The 17,931-nt window shown below is 44.0% G+C and overlaps 11 non-coding genes across 11 annotated transcripts; all 11 read right to left on the bottom strand.

Moving 5' to 3' along the window:
* Positions 1-4,505: 4,505 nt before the first annotated feature.
* trnah-aug (transfer RNA histidin (anticodon AUG)) lies at positions 4,506-4,578 on the bottom strand. The gene has a single exon. It is a non-coding gene; the product is annotated as a tRNA-His (tRNA).
* An 805-nt stretch (positions 4,579-5,383) lies between these two features.
* On the bottom strand, positions 5,384-5,470 carry trnay-gua (transfer RNA tyrosine (anticodon GUA)). The gene is given in 2 exon segments: positions 5,384-5,419; positions 5,434-5,470. It is a non-coding gene; the product is annotated as a tRNA-Tyr (tRNA).
* A 125-nt stretch (positions 5,471-5,595) lies between these two features.
* On the bottom strand, positions 5,596-5,667 carry trnae-uuc (transfer RNA glutamic acid (anticodon UUC)). Its single transcript has one exon. It is a non-coding gene; the product is annotated as a tRNA-Glu (tRNA).
* Positions 5,668-12,451: 6,784 nt separating this feature from the next.
* On the bottom strand, positions 12,452-12,538 carry trnay-gua (transfer RNA tyrosine (anticodon GUA)). The gene is given in 2 exon segments: positions 12,452-12,487; positions 12,502-12,538. It is a non-coding gene; the product is annotated as a tRNA-Tyr (tRNA).
* Positions 12,539-12,663: 125 nt separating this feature from the next.
* Positions 12,664-12,735, bottom strand: trnae-uuc (transfer RNA glutamic acid (anticodon UUC)). Its single transcript has one exon. It is a non-coding gene; the product is annotated as a tRNA-Glu (tRNA).
* A 417-nt stretch (positions 12,736-13,152) lies between these two features.
* trnah-aug (transfer RNA histidin (anticodon AUG)) lies at positions 13,153-13,225 on the bottom strand. The gene has a single exon. It is a non-coding gene; the product is annotated as a tRNA-His (tRNA).
* An 806-nt stretch (positions 13,226-14,031) lies between these two features.
* trnay-gua (transfer RNA tyrosine (anticodon GUA)) lies at positions 14,032-14,118 on the bottom strand. The gene is given in 2 exon segments: positions 14,032-14,067; positions 14,082-14,118. It is a non-coding gene; the product is annotated as a tRNA-Tyr (tRNA).
* Positions 14,119-15,537: 1,419 nt separating this feature from the next.
* On the bottom strand, positions 15,538-15,609 carry trnae-uuc (transfer RNA glutamic acid (anticodon UUC)). Its single transcript has one exon. It is a non-coding gene; the product is annotated as a tRNA-Glu (tRNA).
* Positions 15,610-16,872: 1,263 nt separating this feature from the next.
* Positions 16,873-16,959, bottom strand: trnay-gua (transfer RNA tyrosine (anticodon GUA)). Its single transcript is given in 2 exon segments — positions 16,873-16,908; positions 16,923-16,959. It is a non-coding gene; the product is annotated as a tRNA-Tyr (tRNA).
* A 125-nt stretch (positions 16,960-17,084) lies between these two features.
* trnae-uuc (transfer RNA glutamic acid (anticodon UUC)) lies at positions 17,085-17,156 on the bottom strand. The gene has a single exon. It is a non-coding gene; the product is annotated as a tRNA-Glu (tRNA).
* Positions 17,157-17,573: 417 nt separating this feature from the next.
* Positions 17,574-17,646, bottom strand: trnah-aug (transfer RNA histidin (anticodon AUG)). The gene has a single exon. It is a non-coding gene; the product is annotated as a tRNA-His (tRNA).
* Positions 17,647-17,931: the final 285 nt, after the last annotated feature.

The following is a 17,931-nucleotide window of genomic DNA, read 5'->3' as shown; positions in this document are numbered from 1 at the left end:
GGCCTATAATAATAATAATAATAGTAATTATTATAATAATGTTTTGACTCAGGCTCACAAAATGATTAATGAAAGAGACACTTTTATAATAAAAAAAATTAAAAAGACACATATATATATATATATATATATATATATATATATATATATATATATATATATATATATATATATATATATATATATATACACACGATAAAAATGTCTGATGATAAATTATAATTGCAGTAAACACACAAAGATAGAAATATCTCTAACCAAAAACCCTAACTGAAATATTACCATATGTTTCGACTTAAATGTATAAAAAGTTATAACTATATTCATATGTGTTGTTTGTATGTATGTATTTTACATATTTGCTTGAGAAAAAATACCCAATTCATTAATACAATCAAATTTAAACATGAAAGACATTAGAATTGAAAGTACTGCAACAATGTAATTGTCTTCTCTGAGTGAATGTTGGCAATAAATAAAGGCCTTGCTGTTTAAATATATAAAAAATATATTACAAAATATACATCTTAATTATCTCTTTCTCTCTCACACACACAGTAAGCATGGCACATATACAAATGAATTGAATAATTAAATATAAAATACAAATATTAAATAAATAAATAAATAAAGCAAGCAATAAAGGTAGAAGATTCTGATCAACTGGTAAAAAATATACAAAAAACAAAATCAACACTCCTTACAAGGCTCACACAAAAAACTGTAATATACAGTGTGTTATGTGGGATTAAAATTGAACTGAATAGACTTGTCCTGCTGTACTTTGAGGCAAGTGGTACTGATGTTGAGGGGCAGGCTGTGGAGGGGCAGGCTGTGGTGGTGCAGCAGTGGGGCGTACCTGTACTGGTGGGAGAGGTACGGGAGCAACAGGAATGGAGGCAGGCAAGTTGACCCCTTGCAGCAGAATACTACATTCCTGCCTCTTCAGTCGCTTGTTGTGCCATTGAATTAGAGTGTAGAGCTCTGCATGACTGCACCATTACCCAGGACTTGCTGTCTGATCTTGCTATAGTCTCTGAGAATTAGAGTCCATCTAGTCAGTGCATATGTACCCTGTTTTTGGACATTTAAAGATGTCACAGAGTTTTACAAAAATGCACTCTACCAGACGACAACAGTCTGGCCAGTGGGCAGGGGATCCTGTCGATCCTAGGACGCAACGTGTCATACTCTCCACACCTGGCGTAAATTCAGGTTTCTTTTTAGAGCAACTGAAGCGTCCTGTTGTCAGGCGCGACTTGTACCGTGGAGGGTACGCTACACGCTGCTGGTCATACGGTAGAAGGTTCTGCCACAGAGCTATGATGGTACTGGCCTGCTGGGAGTTAAGTGTTTGTCCAGTTTCATTCCTCAGTCCCACCAAGTACTCTGCCAGGCTGTCCACTCTGTCCATCCCTGGGATACTGCGCTCATCCACAGCCTGGTAAATATATGAATATATAAAAATAAAATAACAACAATATCACAGGCAGAAAAATAGCACATCTTTCACACTGTTAACATGTCACAAAAGACCTACCAGCTCTTGCTGTGGTGCTGCTGGAGTCATGGCAGGTGTCCCAGAGGGACTTGTAGTTGTAGCAGTGGGAAGAGAGGCTGGGACGATGGGGAAGTAAGGAGGAGCAGAGGCTAGGCTGGTGGGGACAGAGTGGTGTCCTCATTTGAAACCTGTTAAATGTAATAATAATAAATAAAATAAAAAATAATTAAACAAATATCAAAATAATTCAATTATAAGCAAGACAATAACACGACTGATACAACATGTTACAAAAGACTTGCCAGTTGTTGTGGGGCTGCAGGGGTGACGGGTGATGGCAGTGAAGAGGAGGGACTAGCAGCAGCAGAGCCGGTACAAGCATGCACAATCTGGAAAATTGAATACTCTTTTTAAAACACATTATTATAAAAATGGATTTTAATTAGAGCATTATGCTTTTATTCATTTACGTATTCTTCAGATTTCTATTCATTGTCTTAAATCTCTGTCTATTTCATGATTGCATTGTGTATTTTTTGTGATTTGAAAACGTTTTTTAAAAGTGATTTACAAATACATTTTCTAATTATTATTATAATAATGATTATTATTATTACACAACAATAATAATAAATATTGCAATACAATAAAAGTCTACTAAATGATCAGTACACGGTATGATAAAAATAAAATGTGACAGGCATAATTACCAGTCGTTGCTCAAGTGCAACAGATGCAGGCCCTGAAGGTCCAGCAGGTCCATCAGTGGCCTGGAGAGAGGTGGGAGTTGGAATGACGGCTGAGCTGGTGGTGGCAGGTGATGGACCAGAGGGTGCAGTGGCAAGAGGAGCAGAGGAGGTACCAGAGGAGGAGGCGGCAGCAGCGGACACTTCCTTTATAAATAAAAAAGGCAAATAATGAAGGATGATTATTTGAAGTTAAGTGTCATTGTGAAGAAAACCACTTAATTTAAGAGTTTCTCACAGCTCTAGCAGCTACCGATGGTATCGAAGATGTGGTTGTGGACACAGGAGAGGGAGGAAGAGACAGAGGAGAGACACTCTGAATGAACATCCTGGGACTGCAGGCAGGCGATGGTGTCCTCCTTGTCATGGCACTTGTGACAGTGCTGGACATGGCAGAAGAGTCGGAAGTGCAACTGATACAGGTCATTCCACTTTTTCTGGCGGGGTGCCGGCCTGTTTCCTGCCTCAGAAGGCCAGACCCCTACAACAGCAAACCTTCGCAGGCGTGACATCCACTCCTCTTCACTCATAGCCCTGTGCTTTTTGTATTTGGATGCCATCTTCCATTACTAGAGTAAATAAAATTGTAACTATTCACTTTAAATTTGTAACTATTCGTGAGTAGTTTTAACTCACTGCTATAGTACCTCAGTGTATTATATATTAATACATAGTACCAGTGTATTATATATTAAATACATAGTAACGTTACCTCAGTGTATAATTTATTAATACATAGTACCGCAGTGTATAATTTATTAATACACAAGTACCTCAGTGTATACTATATTAATACATAGTAGTAGCAGATATAAAAGTAATTTAGTACAATCATATTATGATTATTATCAGTTGGTAAACACAAAGTCTCCTGTTATAACAGGTGCAACACCTGAATACAACACAAAACTCATTCATTCATTCAAATTAAATCATTGTGGGTGTTATACCAATGTTATACCAATTATAACTGTCGTTTCTCTCTGTCGAAAATACGTTTCAGCTAACTTAACGTTACTCCATTCATTCATTCATTCATTCTTAGCTAAGTTAGTTAACGTTAGCAGACTAAACAAAGCAACAACGTTGACGTCTTACCTAACACAATGTAACAGTTTATTTAAGAAAAAACTATTAATTAAAGATAGTTAACGTTAATTAAATAGAGAAATCTTACCTCGGTGTCACCGTCAACGTCTTACCTAAAACAATGTAAAAGTTTATTTAAAAAAAAAAACATATGAATTAAAGCTAGTTAATTAAATAGAGGAAACTTACCTCGGTGGATTAAATTCCCAAGTCGCTAAATTCAAATACAGACTTCACGCAGCTTTTCCAAAAATAACTCACAAATATTATTGATTGGCTGTGAGCGATAGGAGGTAGACTTACTGCGCATGCTCCGGCAATGATGGAAAGGGCCACGGTCATTGGCTGTCTTAAAATTGTAAAGATGGACGGGCCACGGTGATTGGCTGTCTTAAAATGTAGAAAATGGAAATGCTGAGATCTGATTGGCTGTCATAAAAATGGAAAAGATGGACATGCAGAGACGTGATTTGTCGAAATTAGACAGACGAACGGTCCCCGGGCACCGCTATCGAAGGCACACCGGTTGGGGTGTGAACCTAAACCTATCAGGTTTCGTAAGCTCGTATGGTAACCGTTATCCCACTGACAAAGCAGCGTATTGTTGTACTGTCAATTTAAAATATTATTCAACTAATCCAATAATAATAATAACAAAAACTATGGGCTAATAAAAGGAAATAATAAAATGGCTATGGGCTGACAGCGAAGCAAAAGAGGCAGAGCGAGCCAGCCAAGAGTCGAACCTGGAATCTTCTGAACCTGGAATCTTTCCTCCCATTCCTGTGCTGGCATAATAGACACTATAAACTGGTCGCAAAGCAAGGTCCTTGTTACAGTACCCATGCAATGCATCTGAAAAGACGCATGGAATTGTATGGTAACCGTTATCCCACTGACAAAGCAGCCTATTGTTGGACTGTCAATTTAAAATATTATTCAACTAATCCAATAATAATAATAACAAAAGACAGTACCCATGCAATGCATCTGAAAAGAGCATGGTATTGTATGGTAACCGTTATCCCACTGACAAAGCAGCCTATTGTTGGACTGTCAATTTAAAATATTATTCAACTAATCCAATAATAATAATAACAAAAAATATGGGCTAATAAAAGGAAATAATAAAATGGCTATGGGCTGACAGCGAAGCAAAAGAGGCAGAGCGAGCCAGACAGGAGTCGAACCTGGAATCTTCTGATTCATAGTCAAACGCGTTATCCATTTCGCCACTGGCCCACCAGTCAGGCACCCTTGAGTGCATTTGCCTCGCCCAGGGGGTTCAGTTTCCTCCCATTCCTGTGCTGGCATTATAGACACCATAAACTGGTCGTAAAGCAAGGTCCTTGTTACAGTACCCATGCAATGCATCTGAAAAGACGCATGGTATTGTATGGTAACCGTTATCCCACTGACAAAGCAGCCTATTGTTGGACTGTCAATTTAAAATATTATTCAACTAATCCAATAATAATAATAACAAAAACTATGCACGCGACTTGTTGGTGTCCGACTGGGCAGAGGCCTGTCAAGACATCTACTTTATCTCATGCCATCAACAGGCCTGGAGCCAACGTCAGGAAGGGGTCTGATGAGGAGCCTGCTATAAAAAGCTTCAAGTTGGAGGCGTCACATGTTGGGGATCTTGGTTGCTTTGTTTTCATGGCAAGTTGTGGTGCTGTTAGGATATTCCTACAGAGCCTGTGACAGTTTCTCAGTGGAATAACTGTGATCCAGGGTCAGAGAAGTCTCCTCTCCTGAAGGAAAATTCAAGCCTTAGTGGTCTTGCTTGAGCAGTTGCTGCAAAATCTGGTAGAGGCACACAGCCAGGCTTGACGGGAAAGAGTCAGCAGACCTTCCCTGGTGGTCTAGTGGTTAGGATTCGGCGCTCTCACCGCCGCGGCTTGGGTTCGTTTCCCGGTCAGGGAATGAGCTTTTGCCCTCCAGCGGCGGTCGGGATTGCAAAATGCTGGACTACCAACTCAAGCGCTGACGGCCTCGTCGAGAAGCATGGCCAATGAAATGTTTGCTTGTGAAAAAGACCTCCTTCGAGCCGGAGTCGAACCAGCGACCTAAGGATTGCCAATTTGCCACCTACAGTCCTCCACTCTACCAGCTGAGCTATCGAAGGCACACCAGTTGGGGACAGAACCTAAACCTATCAGGTTTCGTAAGCTCCGCCTGCCGGCCAAAAGTGCTAGTGGCACAGAGAGACGTCCTGGCTGTTTCCATAAGTGAAGCAAAGACAACACGAACTTCCCATACCGGGAGTCGAACCCGGGCCGCCTGGGTGAAAACCAGGAATCCTGACCGCTAGACCATATGGGAACTTCCTCAAGCCTCGAGCAGGCCCTTTGGCTTTTAGTGTGTAAGGTATCTGGGGTAAATCATTGACTCTGTCCTGAATGCAAATAAAGCACATTCTTCCTAAAACCCAAAGTTTTTAGGATTAATGAAAATTACTGGACTTTGGTGCCAACAAGTCTGCTCATAACACTTTTACGACCCTGGAACACTCGCCAGAGACTAACCCTGCATTCTCCCACTCACGTAGTCCAAGCTTCAAAGGAATTCCAGAGAACCCCCCCCCTGTTGGGTGCTCAATGCACGCAGATACAAACACACACACATATATGAACTTTTACTACTCTCCTCATTTAAAGACATTTACTGAGGTATATTTGATATGTTGTTATGTTTGTCGATTGCCCAGGTCCTATGAAGGGACCTATGAGTGTGTGTTAGTTTAAAACAAACTAAAAGGGCAGTTAATTATGCTTTTAATGTAACTTTGCAATATAACTCTCCTTAAATGTCTTTCTTCCTATGTTCAGAATCCTTGTGAGCTGACAAGGTCATTTATGTAATTGAACAAGCCATAAAATGTATTTTACTATGTTTTACCATCTTTGAAATGATTCTGAACAAATTCTGACTGATCGTAAAACCTGTGAATGCGGCCATAATTTAGCTTTGACAAGACAAAGAGAATTTTGCCGCCAAGAGTTTCGTTGAATGTCATTGGCCAGTTCGCACCTCAGAGGTGTGGACTCCAGTTCCTTTAAAGAGAACTGGACTCGCTCTTCCTGTGCTCTGTCTTCCCTCTCTGGCCGGTACCCCTGTCTTCCCTCTCTGGCTGGTACCCTGGACTGCTCTTCCTCCAACATGTGACGCGCGCTTGACTCTCTCGCTCGCTCGTACTCTGGACTCTCCCTTCCTTCATCATGTGACTCCTTGGTCCATCGGGACCTCGTGTTCATGCGATGACCCATCTTTCCTTTGTTTGTCTAGTTCAGTTTTATTTTCCTTTTTGTATTCTCCTTTGTTCATTCTCACCGGCGAGTGAAATGAACTTAGTTTGAATCATTTCTTTGGCAACACCTTCAACGGACGATTTGAACATCCCGCCACACGGGCGCGCCGGAAAGGACCTCTGACCGGGTCCGGAACACACGCACACACACACGAGAGAACATGATCAGCAAGTATTCGTTTCTTACCGAGATCTAAATATTGCTAAGATTGCCTGCCCTAATTAGGGTACGATTTGACTCTAAGTTGTCTCTCATAACGGTTCTGTGTCTGATGAATTTTGCCAAACTCACCAGCTCTCTCCCTCTCTTTCTATATGCATTCTCCTTCCTCGATGTTTTATTGTGTTTGTAAATACATTTATTCCTTGTAACGTTTATTAACCGTATACGTAATCATCTTTATTAAATACATATATTCATTGATTGATTCTGCCTGTGCTCATACTTCAAATCACTTAAATGTTTCGATCAGCTACAAGCTTTGAAATGGTATAATACTTTAAATAGTATTGTGACAAAACAGGAAAGCTATCTTTTACGGCCGTAAAGATCGTCTTTTCCTGCGAGTCTCTTAAAGGTAATTTCTCTGTGGAAATTGATGAAGATCCATGACCAGTTTGCTGGACAAACAGAATATTCGATACTAATTAATTCCATTGAGGAGTATCCTGAGAATCTATGTATTCTAGACAATTTGTATATGAATATTGAATTATAATTCGTTATGATTTGATTATTGATAAATAAAATTGATCTATCTTGCCGATCTGTATGAATAATTGATTATAAATCCATTGTATTCAGTCGTTCATAACAGATTGGCAACGTAACCCCCTTTGCCGGGTGATTTTTAACATGTATTGTTATCTGGGTCAAACCCGTATCAATAGTTATTAATTTGTAATTACTAAATATTGAATACATATTCCCCAATGGCCCAAATACTTTACAAGTGTGTGACCGCCCCCCTTTAAGAATATGGGAATGATCCGAAGGGATTGTTTACTGAATTCAATTTCGTCAGGCTCATCGGAGGGAGCTCTCATTTGCCTCGCCCAGGGGGTTCAGTTTCCTCCCATTCCTGTGCTGGCATAATAGACACTATAAACTGGTCGCAAAGCAAGGTCCTTGTGACAGTACCCATGCAATGCATCTGAAAAGACGCATGGTATTGTATGGTAACCGTTATCCCACTGACAAAGCAGCCTATTGTTGGACTGTCAATTTAAAATATTATTCAACTAATCCAATAATAATAATAACAAAAACTATGCACGCGACTTGTTGGTGTCTGACTGGGCAGAGGCCTGTCATGACATCTACTTTATCTCATGCCATCAACAGGCCTGGAGCCAACGTCAGGAAGGGGTCTGATGAGGAGCCTGCTATAAAAAGGTTCAAGTTGGAGGCGTCACATGTTGGGGATCTTGGTTGCTTTGTTTTCATGGCAAGTTGTGGTGCTGTTAGGATATTCCTACAGAGCCTGTGACAGTTTCTCAGTGGAATAACTGTGATCCAGGGTCAGAGAAGTCTCCTCTCCTGAAGGGAAATTCAAGCCTTAGTGGTCTTGCTTGAGCAGTTGCTGCAAAATCTGGTAGAGGCACACAGCCAGGCTTGACGGGAAAGAGTCAGCAGACCTTCCCTTATGGTCTAGTGGTTAGGATTCGGCGCTCTCACCACCGCGGCCTGGGTTCGATTCCCGGTCAGGGAATGAGCTTCTGCCCTCCAGCGGCGGTCGCGATTGCAAAATGCTGGACTACCAACTCAAGCGCTGACGGCCTCGTCGAGAAGCATGGCCAATGAAATGTTTGCTTGTGAAAAAGACCTCCTTCGAGCCGGAGTCGAACCAGCGACCTAAGGATTGCCAATTTACCTCCTACAATCCTCCGCTCTACCAGCTGAGCTATCATAGGCACACCGGTTGGGGACAGAACCTAAACCTATTAGGTTTCGTAAGCTCGTATGGTAACCGTTATCCCACTGACAAAGCAGCCTATTGTTGGACTGTCAATTTAAAATATTATTCAACTAATCCAATAATAATAATAACAAAAACTATGGGCTAATAAAAGGAAATAATAAAATGGCTATGGGCTGACAGCGAAGCAAAAGAGGCAGAGCGAGCCAGCCAAGAGTCGAACCTGGAATCTTCTAATTCGTAGTCAGACGCGTTATCCATTGCGCCACTGGCCCACCAGTCAAGCACCCTTGAGTGCATTTGCCTCGCCCAGGGGGTTCAGTTTCCTCCCATTCCTGTGCTGGCATAATAGACACTATAAACTGGTCGCAAAGCAAGGTCCTTGTTACAGTACCCATGCAATGCATCTGAAAAGACGCATGGTATTGTATGGTAACCGTTATCCCACTGACAAAGCAGCCTATTGTTGGACTGTCAATTTAAAATATTATTCAACTAATCCAATAATAATAATAACAAAAACTATGCACGCGATGGTAACCGTTATCCCACTGACAAAGCAGCCTATTGTTGGACTGTCAATTTAAAATATTATTCAACTAATCCAATAATAATAATAACAAAAGACAGTACCCATGCAATGCATCTGAAAAGAGCATGGTATTGTATGGTAACCGTTATCCCACTGACAAAGCAGCCTATTGTTGGACTGTCAATTTAAAATATTATTCAACTAATCCAATAATAATAATAACAAAAAATATGGGCTAATAAAAGGAAATAATAAAATGGCTATGGGCTGACAGCGAAGCAAAAGAGGCAGAGCGAGCCAGACAGGAGTCGAACCTGGAATCTTCTGATTCGTAGTCAAACGCGTTATCCATTTCGCCACTGGCCCACCAGTCAGGCACCCTTGAGTGCATTTGCCTCGCCCAGGGGGTTCAGTTTCCTCCCATTCCTGTGCTGGCATAATAGACACCATAAACTGGTCGCAAAGCAAGGTCCTTGTTACAGTACCCATGCAATGCATCTGAAAAGACGCATGGTATTGTATGGTAACCGTTATCCCACTGACAAAGCAGCCTATTGTTGGACTGTCAATTTAAAATATTATTCAACTAATCCAATAATAATAATAACAAAAACTATGCACGCGACTTGTTGGTGTCCGACTGGGCAGAGGCCTGTCAAGACATCTACTTTATCTCATGCCATCAACAGGCCTGGAGCCAACGTCAGGAAGGGGTCTGATGAGGAGCCTGCTATAAAAAGCTTCAAGTTGGAGGCGTCACATGTTGGGGATCTTGGTTGCTTTGTTTTCATGGCAAGTTGTGGTGCTGTTAGGATATTCCTACAGAGCCTGTGACAGTTTCTCAGTGGAATAACTGTGATCCAGGGTCAGAGAAGTCTCCTCTCCTGAAGGAAAATTCAAGCCTTAGTGGTCTTGCTTGAGCAGTTGCTGCAAAATCTGGTAGAGGCACACAGCCAGGCTTGACGGGAAAGAGTCAGCAGACCTTCCCTGGTGGTCTAGTGGTTAGGATTCGGTGCTCTCACCACCGCGGCCTGGGTTCGATTCCCGGTCAGGGAATGAGCTTTTGCCCTCCAGCGGCGGTCGCGATTGCAAAATGCTGGACTACCAACTCAAGCGCTGACGGCCTCGTCGAGAAGCATGGCCAATGAAATGTTTGCTTGTGAAAAAGACCTCCTTCGAGCCGGAGTCGAACCAGCAACTTAAGGATTGCCAATTTGCCACCTACAGTCCTCCGCTCTACCAGCTGAGCTATCGAAGGCACACCGGTTGGGGACAGAACCTAAACCTATCAGGTTTCGTAAGCTCGTATGGTAACCGTTATCCCACTGACAAAGCAGCCTATTGTTGGACTGTCAATTTAAAATATTATTCAACTAATCCAATAATAATAACAACAAAAACTATGGGCTAATAAAAGGAAATAATAAAATGGCTATGGGCTGACAGCGAAGCAAAAGAGGCAGAGCGAGCCAGCCAAGAGTCGAACCTGGAATCTTCTGATTCGTAGTCAGACGCGTTATCCATTGCGCCACTGGCCCACCAGTCAGGCACCCTTGAGTGCATTTGCCTCGCCCAGGGGGTTCAGTTTCCTCCCATTCCTGTGCTGGCATAATAGACACTATAAACTGGTCGCAAAGCAAGGTCCTTGTTACAGTACCCATGCAATGCATCTGAAAAGACGCATGGTATTGTATGGTAACCGTTATCCCACTGACAAAGCAGCCTATTGTTGGACTGTCAATTTAAAATATTATTCAACTAATCCAATAATAATAATAACAAAAACTATGCACGCGATGGTAACCGTTATCCCACTGACAAAGCAGCCTATTGTTGGACTGTCAATTTAAAATATTATTCAACTAATCCAATAATAATAATAACAAAAGACAGTACCCCTGCAATGCATCTGAAAAGAGCATGGTATTGTATGGTAACCGTTATCCCACTGACAAAGCAGCCTATTGTTGGACTGTCAATTTAAAATATTATTCAACTAATCCAATAATAATAATAACAAAAAATATGGGCTAATAAAAGGAAATAATAAAATGGCTATGGGCTGACAGCGAAGCAAAAGAGGCAGAGCGAGCCAGACAGGAGTCGAACCTGGAATCTTCTGATTCGTAGTCAAACGCGTTATCCATTTCGCCACTGGCCCACCAGTCAGCCACCCTTGAGTGCATTTGCCTCGCCCAGGGGGTTCAGTTTCCTCCCATTCCTGTGCTGGCATAATAGACACCATAAACTGGTCGCAAAGCAAGGTCCTTGTTACAGTACCCATGCAATGCATCTGAAAAGACGCATGGTATTGTATGGTAACCGTTATCCCACTGACAAAGCAGCCTATTGTTGGACTGTCAATTTAAAATATTATTCAACTAATCCAATAATAATAATAACAAAAACTATGCACGCGACTTGTTGGTGTCCGACTGGGCAGAGGCCTGTCAAGACATCTACTTTATCTCATGCCATCAACAGGCCTGGAGCCAACGTCAGGAAGGGGTCTGATGAGGAGCCTGCTATAAAAAGCTTCAAGTTGGAGGCGTCACATGTTGGGGATCTTGGTTGCTTTGTTTTCATGGCAAGTTGTGGTGCTGTTAGGATATTCCTACAGAGCCTGTGACAGTTTCTCAGTGGAATAACTGTGATCCAGGGTCAGAGAAGTCTCCTCTCCTGAAGGAAAATTCAAGCCTTAGTGGTCTTGCTTGAGCAGTTGCTGCAAAATGGTAACCGTTATCCCACTGACAAAGCAGCCTATTATTGGACTGTCAATTTAAAATATTATTCAAATAATCCAATAATAATAATAACAAAAACTATGCACGCGAGTTGTTGCTGTCCGACTGGGCAGAGGCCTGTCATGACATCTACTTTATCTCATGCCATCAACAGGCCTGGAGCCAACGTCAGGAAGGGGTCTGATGAGGAGCCTGCTATAAAAAGCTTCAAGTTGGAGGCGTCACATGTTAAGGATCTCGGTTGCTTTGTTTTCATGGCAAGTTGTGGTGCTGTTAGGATATTCCTACAGAGCCTGTGATAGTTTCTCAGTGGAAGAACTGTGATCCAGGGTCAGAGAAGTCTCCTCTCCTGAAGGAAAATTCAAGCCTTAGTGGTCCTGCTTGAGCAGTTGCTGCAAAATCTGGTAGAGGCACACAGCCAGGCTTGACGGGAAAGAGTCAGCAGACCTTCCCTGGTGGTCTAGTGGTTAGGATTCGGCGCTCTCACCGCCATTCGGCGCTCTCACCATCATTTCGCGATTGCAAAATGCTGGACTACCAACTCAAGCGCTGACGGCCTCGTCGAGAAGCATGGCCAATGAAATGTTTGCTTGTGAAAAAGACCTCCTTCGAGCCGGAGTCGAACCAGCGACCTAAGGATTGCCAATTTGCCACCTACAGTCCTCCGCTCTACCAGCTGAGCTATCGAAGGCACACCGGTTGGGGACAGAACCTAAACCTATCACGTTTCGTAAGCTCCGCCTGCCGGCCAAAAGTGCTAGTGGCACAGAGAGACGTCCTGGCTGTTTCCATAAGTGAAGCAAAGACAACACGAACTTCCCATACTGGGAGTCGAACCCAGGCCGCCTGGGTGAAAACCAGGAATCCTGACCGCTAGACCATATGGGAACTTCCTCAAGCCTCGAGCAGGCCCTTTGGCTTTTAGTGTGTGACCGCCCCCCTTTAAGAATATGGGAATGATCCGAAGGGATTGTTTACTGAATTCAATTTCATCAGGCTCATCGGAGGGAGCTCTCATTTGCCTCCCCCAGGGGGTTCAGTTTCCTCCCATTCCTGTGCTGGCATAATAGACACTATAAACTGGTCGCAAAGCAAGGTCCTTGTGACAGTACCCATGCAATGCATCTGAAAAGACGCATGGTATTGTATGGTAACCGTTATCCCACTGACAAAGCAGCCTATTGTTGGACTGTCAATTTAAAATATTATTCAACTAATCCAATAATAATAATAACAAAAACTATGGGCTAATAAAAGGAAATAATAAAATGGCTATGGGCTGACAGCGAAGCAAAAGAGGCAGAGCGAGCCAGCCAGGAGTCGAACCTGGGGTCTTCTGATTCATAGTCAGACGCGTTATCCATTGCGCCACTGGCCCACCAGTCAGGCACCCTTGAGTGCATTTGCCTCGCCCAGGGGGTTCAGTTTCCTCCCATTCCTGTGCTGGCATAATAGACACTATAAACTGGTCGCAAAGCAAGGTCCTTGTTACAGTACCCATGCAATGCATCTGAAAAGACGCATGGTATTGTGTGGTAACCGTTATCCCACTGACAAAGCAGCCTATTGTTGGACTGTCAATTTAAAATATTATTCAACTAATCCAATAATAATAATAACAAAAACTATGCACGCGACTTGTTGGTGTCCGACTGGGCAGAGGCCTGTCAAGACATCTACTTTATCTCATGCCATCAACAGGCCTGGAGCCAACGTCAGGAAGGGGTCTGATGAGGAGCCTGCTATAAAAAGCTTCAAGTTGGAGGCGTCACATGTTGGGGATCTTGGTTGCTTTGTTTTCATGGCAAGTTGTGGTGCTGTTAGGATATTCCTACAGAGCCTGTGACAGTTTCTCAGTGGAATAACTGTGATCCAGGGTCAGAGAAGTCTCCTCTCCTGAAGGAAAATTCAAGCCTTAGTGGTCTTGCTTGAGCAGTTGCTGCAAAATCTGGTGGAGGCACACAGGCAGGCTTGACGGGAAAGAGTCAGCAGACCTTCCCTGGTGGTCTAGTGGTTAGGATTCGGCGCTCTCACCGCCGCGGCTTGGGTTCGATTCCCGGTCAGGGAATGAGCTTTTGTCCCTCCAGCGGCGGTCGCGATTGCAAAATGCTGGACTACCAACTCAAGCACTGATGGCCTCGTCGAGAAGCATGGCCAATGAAATGTTTGCTTGTGAAAAAGACCTCCTTCGAGCCGGAGTCGAACCAGCGACGTAAGGATTGCCAATTTGCCACCTACAGTCCTCCGCTCTACCAGCTGAGCTATCGAAGGCACACCGGTTGGGGACAGAACCTAAACCTATCAGGTTTCGTAAGCTCCGCCTGCCGGCCAAAAGTGCTAGTGGCACAGAGAGACGTCCTGGCTGTTTCCATAAGTGAAGCAAAGACAACACGAACTTCCGTGTTGGACAAAGACAACACGAACCTAAACCTATCAGGTTTCGTAAGCTCCGCCTGCCTGCCAAAAGTGCTAGTGGCACAGAGAGACGTCCTGGCTGTTTCCATAAGTGAAGCAAAGACAACACGAACTTCCCATACCGGGAGTCGAACCCGGGCCGCCTGGGTGAAAACCAGGAATCCTGAACGCAAGACCATATTGAAACTTCCTCAAGCCTCGAGCAGGCCCTTTGGCTTTTAGTGTGTGACCGCCCGCCTTTAAGAATATGGGAATGATCCGAAGGGATTGTTTACTGAATTCAATTTCATCAGGCTCATCGGAGGGAGCTCTAATATGCCTCGCCCAGGGGGTTCAGTTTCCTCCCATTCCTGTGCTGGCATAATGGACACTATAAACTGGTCGCAAAGCAAGGTCCTTGTGACAGTACCCATGCAATGCATCTGAAAAGACGCATGGTATTGTATGGTAACCGTTATCACACTGACAAAGCAGCCTATTGTTGGACTGTCAATTTAAAATATTATTCAACTAATCCAATAATAATAATAACAAAAACTATGCACGCGACTTGTTGGTGTCCGACTGGGCAGAGGCCTGTCATGACATCTACTTTATCTCATGCCATCAACAGGCCTGGAGCCAACGTCAGAAAGGGGTCTGATGAGGAGCCTGCTATCAAAAGCTTCAAGTTGGAGGCGTCACATGTTGGGGATCTCGGTTGCTTTGTTTTCATGGCAAGTTGTGGTGCTGTTAGGATATTCCTACAGAACCTGTGACAGTTTCTCAGTGGAATAACTGTGATCCAGGGTCAGAGAAGTCTCCTCTCCTGAAGGAAAATTCAAGTCTTAGTGGTCTTGCTTGAGCAGTTGCTGCAAAATCTGGTAGAGGCACACAGCCAGGCTTGACGGGAAAGAGTCAGCAGACCTTCCCTGGTGGTCTAGTGGTTAGGATTTGGCGCTCTCACCGCCATTCAGCGCTCTCACCACCATTTCGCGATTGCAAAATGCTGGACTACCAACTCAAGCGCTGACGGCCTCGTCGAGAAGCATGGCCAATGAAATGTTTGCTTGTGAAAAAGACCTCCTTCGAGCCGGAGTCGAACCAGCGACCTAAGGATTGCCAATTTGCCACCTACAGTCCTCCGCTCTACAAGCTGGGCTATCGAAGGCACACCAGTTGGGGACAGAACCTAAACCTATCAGGTTTCGTAAGCTCCACCTGCCGGCCAAAAGTGCTAGTGGCACAGAGAGACGTCCTGGCTGTTTCCATAAGTGAAGCAAAGACAACACGAACTTCCCATACCGGGAGTCGAACCCGGGCCGCCTGGGTGAAAACCAGGAATCTTGACCGCTAGACCATATGGGAACTTCCTCAAGCCTCGAGCAGGCCCTTTGGCTTTTAGTGTGTGACCGCCCCCCTTTAAGAATATGGCAATGATCCGAAGGGATTGTTTACTGAATTCAATTTCATCAGGCTCATCGGAGGGAGCTCTCATTTGCCTCGCCCAGGGGGTTCAGTTTCCTCCCATTGCTGTGCTGGCATAATAGACACTATAAACTGGTCGCAAAGCAAGGTCCTTGTGACAGTACCCATGCAATGCATCTGAAAAGACGCATGGTATTGTATGGTAACCGTTATCCCACTGACAAAGCAGCCTATTGTTGGACTGTCAATTTAAAATATTATTCAACTAATCCAATAATAATAATAACAAAAACTGTGGGCTAATAAAAGGAAATAATAAAATGGCTATGGGCTGACAGCGAAGCAAAAGAGGCAGAGGGATCCAGCCAGGAGTCGAACCTGGAATCTTCTGATTCGTAGTCAGACGCGTTATCCATTGCGCCACTGGCCCAACAGTCAGGCACCCCTGAGTGCATTTGCCTCGCCCAGGGGGTTCAGTTTCCTCCCATTCCTGTGCTGGCATAATAGACACTATAAACTGGTCGCAAAGCAAGGTCCTTGTTACAGTACCCATGCAATGCATCTGAAAAGACGCATGGTATTGTATGGTAACCGTTATCCCACTGACAAAGCAGCCTATTATTGGACTGTCAATTTAAAATATTATTCAAATAATCCAATAATAATAATAACAAAAACTATGCACGCGAGTTGTTGCTGTCCGACTGGGCAGAGGCCTGTCATGACATCTACTTTATCTCATGCCATCAACAGGCCTGGAGCCAACGTCAGGAAGGGGTCTGATGAGGAGCCTGCTATAAAAAGCTTCAAGTTGGAGGCGTCACATGTTAAGGATCTCGGTTGCTTTGTTTTCATGGCAAGTTGTGGTGCTGTTAGGATATTCCTACAGAGCCTGTGATAGTTTCTCAGTGGAAGAACTGTGATCCAGGGTAAGAGAAGTCTCCTCTCCTGAAGGAAAATTCAAGCCTTAGTGGTCCTGCTTGAGCAGTTGCTGCAAAATCTGGTAGAGGCACACAGCCAGGCTTGACGGGAAAGAGTCAGCAGACCTTCCCTGGTGGTCTAGTGGTTAGGATTCGGCGCTCTCACCGCCATTCGGCGCTCTCACCATCATTTCGCGATTGCAAAATGCTGGACTACCAACTCAAGCGCTGACGGCCTCGTCGAGAAGCATGGCCAATGAAATGTTTGCTTGTGAAAAAGACCTCCTTCGAGCCGGAGTCGAACCAGCGACCTAAGGATTGCCAATTTGCCACCTACAGTCCTCCGCTCTACCAGCTGAGCTATCGAAGGCACACCGGTTGGGGACAGAACCTAAACCTATCACGTTTCGTAAGCTCCGCCTGCCGGCCAAAAGTGCTAGTGGCACAGAGAGACGTCCTGGCTGTTTCCATAAGTGAAGCAAAGACAACACGAACTTCCCATACTGGGAGTCGAACCCAGGCCGCCTGGGTGAAAACCAGGAATCCTGACCGCTAGACCATATGGGAACTTCCTCAAGCCTCGAGCAGGCCCTTTGGCTTTTAGTGTGTGACCGCCCCCCTTTAAGAATATGGGAATGATCCGAAGGGATTGTTTACTGAATTCAATTTCATCAGGCTCATCGGAGGGAGCTCTCATTTGCCTCCCCCAGGGGGTTCAGTTTCCTCCCATTCCTGTGCTGGCATAATAGACACTATAAACTGGTCGCAAAGCAAGGTCCTTGTGACAGTACCCATGCAATGCATCTGAAAAGACGCATGGTATTGTATGGTAACCGTTATCCCACTGACAAAGCAGCCTATTGTTGGACTGTCAATTTAAAATATTATTCAACTAATCCAATAATAATAATAACAAAAACTATGGGCTAATAAAAGGAAATAATAAAATGGCTATGGGCTGACAGCGAAGCAAAAGAGGCAGAGCGAGCCAGCCAGGAGTCGAACCTGGGGTCTTCTGATTCATAGTCAGACGCGTTATCCATTGCGCCACTGGCCCACCAGTCAGGCACCCTTGAGTGCATTTGCCTCGCCCAGGGGGTTCAGTTTCCTCCCATTCCTGTGCTGGCATAATAGACACTATAAACTGGTCGCAAAGCAAGGTCCTTGTTACAGTACCCATGCAATGCATCTGAAAAGACGCATGGTATTGTGTGGTAACCGTTATCCCACTGACAAAGCAGCCTATTGTTGGACTGTCAATTTAAAATATTATTCAACTAATCCAATAATAATAATAACAAAAACTATGCACGCGACTTGTTGGTGTCCGACTGGGCAGAGG

Source organism: Rhinichthys klamathensis, unplaced genomic scaffold, assembly GCF_029890125.1.
Source record: "Rhinichthys klamathensis goyatoka isolate OS25496 unplaced genomic scaffold, OSU_Roscu_1.1 h1tg000249l_1, whole genome shotgun sequence".
NCBI classification, from domain to species: domain Eukaryota; kingdom Metazoa; phylum Chordata; class Actinopteri; order Cypriniformes; family Leuciscidae; genus Rhinichthys; species Rhinichthys klamathensis.
The sequence above is the reverse complement of the archived record's forward strand: the minus strand, read 5'-3'. Positions and strand labels throughout refer to the sequence as shown.